The following is an 8,919-nucleotide window of genomic DNA, read 5'->3' as shown; positions in this document are numbered from 1 at the left end:
ATCCACGATCTTCCAACAACAGATTGTAAGAGGAACCTATATTTATACTTGAAACTCTATGGCAAATTCAACAGGTCCTATAATCAATATTAGTTCTATTTCACCAATGGAGTTTGATTTTGCACCATCGAAAGCCCTGACACACGCAAAGTAGAAATAGGGCAGATATTTGCACCTGAACCTCTGTCAATCATGACATGAGTAACATAGAAATATTTGCATTTCACTGTAATGTAAAGACCTCAGTTATGCCCGTACTTCCAATAGGCAATTCATCATCAGAGAAACTGATCCGATTGACCTCAAAGATTTTTCCAACCATTTTCTCAAGCTAATTTACTGTACTCTCCCTAGGAACATATGCTTCATTTAATACCTTTAATATAATATCATGATGTTCCTTGGAATGCAATAATAAAGATAAGAAGGAAATTTGAGTAGGGGTTTTCTTGAACTGATCTATTATTGAATACTCTGGCAACTTTATCTTTTTCAAAAATTCCTTGGCTTCTTCTTTGGTGAAAGGATTTTTGATAGATGAAGTTCCACTCTCAATTGGCTTGGACTTCCTTAAACTTTCAAGCATGAAGCATCTTTCTGACCGAGTTAAACCCCCTACCTCATCTACATCTTCCACTAATTTTGTCCCCTGATAGGTCATCACCGTCCACTTATAATTCCAAGGAAACTTTTTCGTATCAATTATCGGAGGTTGGGTCACCGGTTTGAGGATAATAGGCACTGTCAGTGCTCCTTTCACCATCAAGATGGGCTTGCCCGGAGCTCATATCACTGACAACTTAGCCTTATCTTGACTTAAACCAATGACTGCTCCAATTTCTTTCACTGTGATCATGGGTTTCTTTGTGCTTTCTTAGACTTTAGCTTTTCCCATTCCTTCCTGTCTTAATGACATTACTTTCAACGAATCTGCTACATTCACCAATTTTTCCTTATTGGTCTGTATCTTGACAATAGGCTTATAACACCTTGACGACTCTTTCCCATCATATATCAATTCTAACATATTGGTTTCAGAATGGGTTGGCAACAGATTGTGGTTAATGTTTGGAACCTCTGGGGCCTAGACCAAAATCTGATTTATATCGATTAAATCTTGGATGGCTCTCTTTAAATACCAGTATTTATCGATATCGTGGCCTGGCATGTTAGAAAAATATGCACACCTTAAAGAATAATCGATATTCCTAGGAGGTGGATTTGAAAGCCTTTCTTGAATCGGGTTAAGACCTTCATCTTTCTCAACCTATCAAACAAGCTAGCATATGTCTCCCCGAGAGGTGTGAACTAATTTTTGACCGCCTTCTCTTCCTTTTACTCGGGTTTGGGTTAGAAATCGGGTTTGGAGGGGTTTTGGTAATTTGGTGAAGCTGATGGATGATTTTGTGGAGCTTGCGCACGCCATTACGGGTAAAAAAGGGTTTGGGCATATGATTGTGCGCTATATACTGGGTATGGGGGTGGTGGAATGGAATATAATAGGTTTTGTGGAGGGTAGTAATGGTGGGGAGGAATATATAGAGCTTGGACATAGGCCTGGGCTTGGGATTAGGGATAGGGGTGAGGCGGTCTTTTGGGATAGGAATGGGGTCCAGCAACAACGGTTGCCACATTCTCTTTTTTCTTTTTACCTACGAACTCGCCAAATCCACCTTGAATCGCTTGTGTAGTGGCTGTTAACGCGGAAAAACTCACTATTTGGATGGTCTTGATTCCGTCCTCTATCATCTCTCCTATTTTGAGGACTTCAATAAAAGACTTTCCCATTGTCGGAAGTAAATGTTGAAAGTAGGTCTCATCTTGTGCCTGAATGAAGACCTCTACGAGCTTACTCTCCTTCATTGAAGGATTTACCCTGGAGGCCTATTCACACCACCTTAGCGCGTATTCCCTAAAACCTTCAGTGCTTTTCTTCTTCATGTTGACCAAGGATTTTCCATCCTCTATCATCTCTCCTATTTTGAGGACTTCAATAAAAGACTTTCCCATTGCTGGAAGTAAATGTTGAAAATAGGTCTCATCCTGTGCCTGAATGAAAACCTCTACCAGATTACTCTCCTTCATTGGAGGCTTTACCCTAGAGGCCTGTTCACACCACCTTATCACATATTTCCTAAAACCTTCAGTTCTTTTCTTCTTTATGTTGACCAAGGATTTTTTGTCAGGAATCAAGTCGACATTATACTGAAAATGTCGCACAAACTCAGAAGCTAAGTCATTCCAGCTGTTCCACTTGTCGATATCTTTATCGATAAACCATTCTGAAGCCAGATCGGAAAGACTCTCGCCAAAGAAAGCCATAAGCAACTCTTCCCTTCCCCCTGTAGCCCTCAATTGGTTGCAATAACGTCTCAAGTGTGCCACGGGATTACCGTTCCCAGCATACTTCTCAAATTTGGGCATTTTGAAACTGAGGGGAAGGTTGACGTCTGGGAACATGCAAAGATCTTTATAGGAAACACTCTTATAACCTCCGATTCCCTGCAAATGCCTTATGACCTATTCCAAACTTTTTAATTTCCATGCTATGACCTCTTGTTCCTCTGTTGCGATAGGTTTCTCCGTATTAAATGGAAATGCAGGTGGCTGAGCATACCCATACGGTTCATTCATTCTCAAAGTAGGCTCCGGGGCATAATACTGACTATTTGAAACCTTGGCTTACTGGCAGATCGAGGAAGCACTATTGTCAGGCGCACAACATATGTGGGAGCTTTAGGTGGTGGCGGAGCCACGAACACAAGTGTTGTCGGTGGCACCGACTAAGTCACGGGCCTTGGTTGAGGAACTGCCAGGGTAATATTGCCACGGAGTGAATCCTGATCCGTGCTCTGGTAACTCAATGGAAACAGAGAATTGTACATGAGAGAGCGGTGGACAATTTAGGATATTCCCAAGATCTTTAAGGAGTGGAGGAGGAGGCATGCCACTATCCCATGCTCGGTGCAGATCTAGCAATTGTTGTCCAAGTCTCAATACCTCATCATTGCGTTCTGAACTTTCTTCCCTGGGATCCTGATATGGGTCAATGAGTGAATTTTCAATCTCCCTACTAGCCATGACAAGCTTCGCTTTTGATCTAGTGAAGTATGGATGACTAGCCAGAGTGCTACAAACCAACCAATTAACTGAAAGAATATGCTCATCAAAGACAAAACTCATTAGGATTAGGTCAGGCAACAAGCATAGAAATCACATTGTATACATCCTAGGTTTATGTAAATTTCTACCGGCCTTTGAGGGTAATGAGGTCATTTTAACATCATCCCGATCTCCCTATTACATTATCACACCTTGTTCTTTCTTCTTTTCACCTTCACTTCTCTCTTCTTTTGCATCAATCTCTTCTCTTCCACTTTTCTTCTCTTATTGCTCTTTCTTTCTTTCCCTCTCTCACTATCTCTCTTTTTATCATTCTTTATGTCTTTTGTTTTTCCTTAAAATAAAAGAAAAAATAATGAAAAAAACTAAGAAACAAAATGATTACATCGAACCCAAAAGTAGGTTGCCTACGTATCATGTTGTACTTGACTCAGATCTTGCGTAGTTCGGGAAGTGCATGCATAACTATCACAAAATTGAAGTTTTTTTTTTTATGAAAAATAAACAAAAGAAAGAACAACGCAACGTCACAACATTTCATAAAAAGACATCTAAAATCGACTTCAAATTTAAGGCAACCTTAACACTAATCAACAAACACTAAACAATACTCCAGACCCATAGGACAACATGCGTGACATTCCTAATGAAGACCCTAAAGTTAAAACAAACTTGACATGAACTCATCAAAGACACAACAATACAATGACAGAAAAAATAAAGGACTCAAACTAAGAAGAGAAGTGCCCGTTCAAACTACTGCGCCGCATGACGACCCTGGCTGAGATGGACCCGTCAGCGAAGTTCTTGCCTTACCAGTTAAATTTTGCAACATATCCTGCAATGACACCTTGATATTCAGAAGAAAGCTCCTAGTATGTGATGTGGCCTCATGGGGAGTACACCTGAAAAGATTGTTCTGATACCCTTCCACAGTTGCGAGCAAACCTGCTAACTAAACTCTCAATTCTTCCACTTTGGCCCCCACACTTTCATCCTAGTGGTCATCGACTATACATTCTTCCTATATTCTCCCTCTAAGTTGTGCTGGTAATAGCCTACTGACACCCCGAGGAATGGATTGTAGCCAGATTCCATATCTTGGAGTGTATCCTAGATTATCTAAACCTTCTTTGAGGGTATTCATGCCCTGCCACGTTGCATTATCCCAGAACTACTCGTATTTAATCTCATCCTTAGCTTGGTCTCTAAAATACTCAACGTCCTTTTGGAGGTCCATTACCAGTGGAACATCTTGCAGTCTACCCAACTGACACATTACTCTCAGCGGGGTATATGGTCGAGTACAAGTAAGTCCCAACAAAACAAGAAGGATTTGCATGCTACATCCAACCAAGATTGTTTTGGGGTGAAGCCAAAAATCGGTCCACAGAACATTGTCATTTATTCGTGATTCGAGGAATTCAATCCAAGCCTCGACTCTCAATGGCAATGAGAATTTGTCAAAGTTCATTCTTTCTTCCATGGCTTTCACTTGACCAGAGAAGAAACGATCAATGACATCTGATTTTATCAAATACGGAGCATGCAAATGATCCATCATCCATAATTGTAACACTAGATTACTTTTCTCGAAGAACCGCATCCCCCCTTTTATTTCAATTAATTTCTTATATATATCTACTAAAATCATTGGCACTAGAGTAACCTTGCTCCTTTAATCCTTATGAAATAAGGCCATCACTACGGATTGCAATCGAGTATTAATACGTCTTTCATCTTGTGGAAACACTAAAGTGCCTAGCAAAGTGAGAGCGAAGATTTCAAGACATTTTTTCTCCCATTTCTTCTTAGTTATGTGAAACTCATCCCAAAATTAATCAAAACCTCCCAATGATTCGAATCGAGCGAACAAATAGTCTAGGGAAATCCATGATTGATTAAGGTATCCCAAATACATATTCTTACTCTTTAAACCACAACGCTGAAGAAAACTCGAGCTAATATGATTGCGGGCTCGGATCATCTATAGACGGGTATAAGACAACTGACACAGACCAAATATTTCTGCCAGAGTAGGCATCATTTCACATTTTCCAAACCTAAACACCAAACTACTGGGATCCTAAAAAGTCGACGCCGCCTCTATCAAATCTGGACGGGGCGCAAAATGCAGAAGGGCTGTAAGGTTACCCAACACTATCTTTAGCTCGTGCTGCTCAGCGTAGTTGAACGTATCCCACCACTTGACTAACTTTTTAGTGACCTTGGAAACCATCCAAACTCTAGACCTCGTGGTTGGGTCCATCCTGAAATAACACATAGGATATTAACTTAACAAGCAATTCAATTAGAGCAAAAGATTCCCAACCCTTGGGAATTTGACACAGACATATGTCGAAGGGACAGACCACTTATGACTCCAAATCACCGAACAGTACCGCCGAATGAAATTAGCCTACTTGGCAACGACCAATTAACAACACTAGATTACGCGGAGATAGACCCTAGGCTAAAATTGAGACAAAGACCAAAAAATAAAGAGATTACCGGACCCACTGAGGGTTGCCTATGTATCCCACTCCGAGGGACGGGAATCAGGTATGCGTAGTTCGTCCAAATTGAACAATTAACGATTAAATAATAGATTGCACCCTAACTTAAGAGACATAAACAAAGATTGACGAATAAAATTTTTTGGGGGGGTTTTAACTAGACACTCCAAACAAAAGACACCAACAAATATGAAGGAAAAATCTGTTGGTATTTTTGTTATATGATATATGAAAGGTACAAAACTTCTACCATATTTTTTGAATTATAAAAGGCTTCTATTAAAAAAAAAATTAAAGTTTTCGAATTAAGAATGCATGCTAAAGGAGACAAAGTAAAAAGCTTTTGATTTTTATTATTTTTTTATTTTTTTTGTATAAATGAGTGTCAAAGGTAAAAAATATTTTTGAATTTTTAAATTGTAAAAATCAAAAGCCATAAAGAACACTAAAAACTACGAAACGCTTCTCTTTTTTTTTCACTTTTCCACATTTCTTATCTACACACTTTACTTTTAGCACATGTTTTTTTCCCAAATCAGTCCGTCAAATGACCATGTTACCCTCAGAGATGCGACATTTAGCACGTAGGGATGCTTTAGAGGTGAGTCTCCTACAAAAGATCAAGCGGGTCCCGCTAGGTCTCAATATGATGCAAATAAGCATGACCTAAGGGCTGACCTACGTTGGGGTTCACTAACAAGGCTGTTCGGGAAAGCGTATGGTCGATAGTGGTTGCGAGAGCTTTCCACCCACTCCATAACACCGACGGCTCCCCCTCTTAAGATAAGGGTGACTCAACTATAGATCGTATACAACATGTGTACTACGGACTTATTGTAGAAAGAATGACTCGGGTTATGCACATGATAACAAATATAAAACGGTAACACATAGAATAAAAACTGTAAACAAAGACCACGTAAACGCACAATAGTGATAACAATGACACAAACAATAATCACAAACAAGTTTATACACCCATAATTCCAAACAAAGCCGATACAACTCCAAAAAAAAAATAAGCTCGAATTGTAAAAAGTCCCCAGGAGAGTCGCCAGAGCTGTCACACCCTTTTTTTTACCACCAAAAAGATTATATTTAAGGGTCGAAAGGATTTTTATTAATAAGTGAAAAAATAAAAATTTGTTTCGAAAAAGGATCATTTTTACATTCAAAACTCAGAGTCGCCACTTGACATAATCTTGTGTGCCAAGTCACCTTTGGACAATCCTTTTCAAATCCATTTGACTCTTTAAAACTGGTTTGCGAACAGAGATTCCGGCTAAGAAATTCTGTTGACCGAGGGGAAGGTGTTAGGCACCCCTCGATCCCGTGGTTAGACCACGGTCGCTTGGTGGAATGTATCGGCTAATTTTGACACTACGACTGTACAAACTACATAAAAGCACGTAATAATCAATCCAACACACGAAAACAAAACAAATCTAAAATACAGTGTTCAGTCTAATTATACAGTCCAAAATAAAAAATGCGAAAAATATAAATCCTATTCAATTCTAGGCCTGGACTAAGCTCCAATTCCTCACCTGATGCCTCGGGCCTTCATCATGAACGCTCTTTGAATACAAAATACTTCTGGACATTCCATAGAAAATAGACACAAATCCTCGGGGCATTCCCCGGCCAAATGAATACATTTTCCAAATATGAGAAAAGCAAAATATTCAACAAAAATTTCAAACATTCGGCAAAACAACAAATCCTAAACTTTGCTTACCCAACCTGCGTTTGCCTATCAATTGTCGGCCTAAACACGATCCTATCGGGTTCATTAACTTAATATTTATTTCGAATTAAACAGAGCAACAATAGATCAGAGTTAATCAAAATACACCTTATCAACCTTGCAATTCCGATCCCCCATTTTATGCTCAATCACAAGATTAATTCATTCTTCGATTAACAATTCAATTTTCTCTTTAACATCCAAGACCAACATCAATCATATACACAATAAAGATTCAAGCATGGCAAACACACAAAAACATTTATCCACAAAAATAATAAAGACTAGAAATAAAAATAGAGAACGAGAGAAGAAGTAGACCTCAAATTTTGCTTTTATTCGAGTGATATCCACTTAAACAAGATGAAATCCGCACCTCGAACCTCGAACCGAACCTCAATAACGGCGAAACTCAATGACGAAGATCTCCAAATTCGATTGAACACAAATCCGTGGAAACAAATGAACAACCTGCAATAGGAATTATAAAAGCATGGTAACCCGTATTCAGTTCCCGAGGAACCTTGATGGAACCCGATCAAAGAACACCGATTTTGGTTGGGAATAAATAGACGGAACTGGTTTTCAGTCCACCAAACTTCGACGGAGCAGGGGATGGGTTTGGTCGGTGCTGGAAAAGATCTAATCGGGAATGGAGTTGCTAGTCGTGGCTACTGTGTCGCCGGCGCTCCGATTTTCCCGTCCGATCTCAGGCAAGAACCATCCACCCCCCCCTAAAAATTTCAGTTTTCTCCTTTATCGATCACTAATCAATGATGGGTGTGTGAGCGAACCTCAGTATGTCTCTGTGTGTGCGCAGAAGTGTATGCGTTTTTATGTCAAGAAGAAAAGGGAAAACAGAGGTTTTATATGGTGTTAATGGTGCATGAGGGAGTTTTCCCTTTTCCGTGATGGTGCCTTCTCTGTGTATCTATAATGGAGATGGAACCCATGGGCCTTATATCTGTGGGCCTCCTTTCTAATGTTTATCCCTTTTTGTCTTTGTGGACAAGAAATATGAGGGAAAGGGGGTCACGTGGGTATGGGGAGTTGGGGGTAGGGGTATGGGTAATGTGTCTTCTTTCAATTGAAAGGGTTGTTAGGATGTTAAAAAGAATAAAAGTTTGTTAGGGATTTTGTTGAGAGTTATTTTTTTGTATTTTTGTGGGATGTAATTACATAGATAAGGATACACGGTAGGATAAGGTAAAAATGGGTAAAACTATATCTGGGAGGAACGAAATCACGTGTCTACAAAATCACTTAATAATTCATGTACAAACATCAATTTGAAACCTTAATTTAATTAATTAATTACACCTAATTAAGAGAAATAGACGAGTGATCATGAGTTCATAACGACTAAATAAGATACCAATATTGTTACCTAATTCTTATTTTTTACATTTGCCTGCGGTTATTAAGATGCTACTTATTAACTTCACTTGTTATTTAGGCGCTTCGATATAAGTAGAAAAAAACAGATTTCGTCATATCATCGTGAGATTTTTTTGAGATATACCTTCGCTAAGA

General features: G+C 39.2%; 1 long non-coding RNA gene across 1 annotated transcript; it reads right to left on the bottom strand.

The window, feature by feature from the left end:
- Positions 1–5,002: 5,002 nt before the first annotated feature.
- LOC107853723 lies at positions 5,003–8,437 on the bottom strand. The gene is made up of 2 exons (XR_001669853.2): positions 7,708–8,437; positions 5,003–5,393 (listed from the first exon to the last, which is right to left on the bottom strand). It is a non-coding gene; the product is annotated as an uncharacterized LOC107853723 (long non-coding RNA).
- Between the last annotated feature and the right edge of the window lie 482 nt (positions 8,438–8,919).

This window comes from Capsicum annuum, chromosome 5 (genome assembly GCF_002878395.1).
Source record: "Capsicum annuum cultivar UCD-10X-F1 chromosome 5, UCD10Xv1.1, whole genome shotgun sequence".
In the NCBI taxonomy this organism is placed as follows: Eukaryota; Viridiplantae; Streptophyta; class Magnoliopsida; order Solanales; family Solanaceae; genus Capsicum; species Capsicum annuum.
The sequence above is the reverse complement of the archived record's forward strand: the minus strand, read 5'-3'. Positions and strand labels throughout refer to the sequence as shown.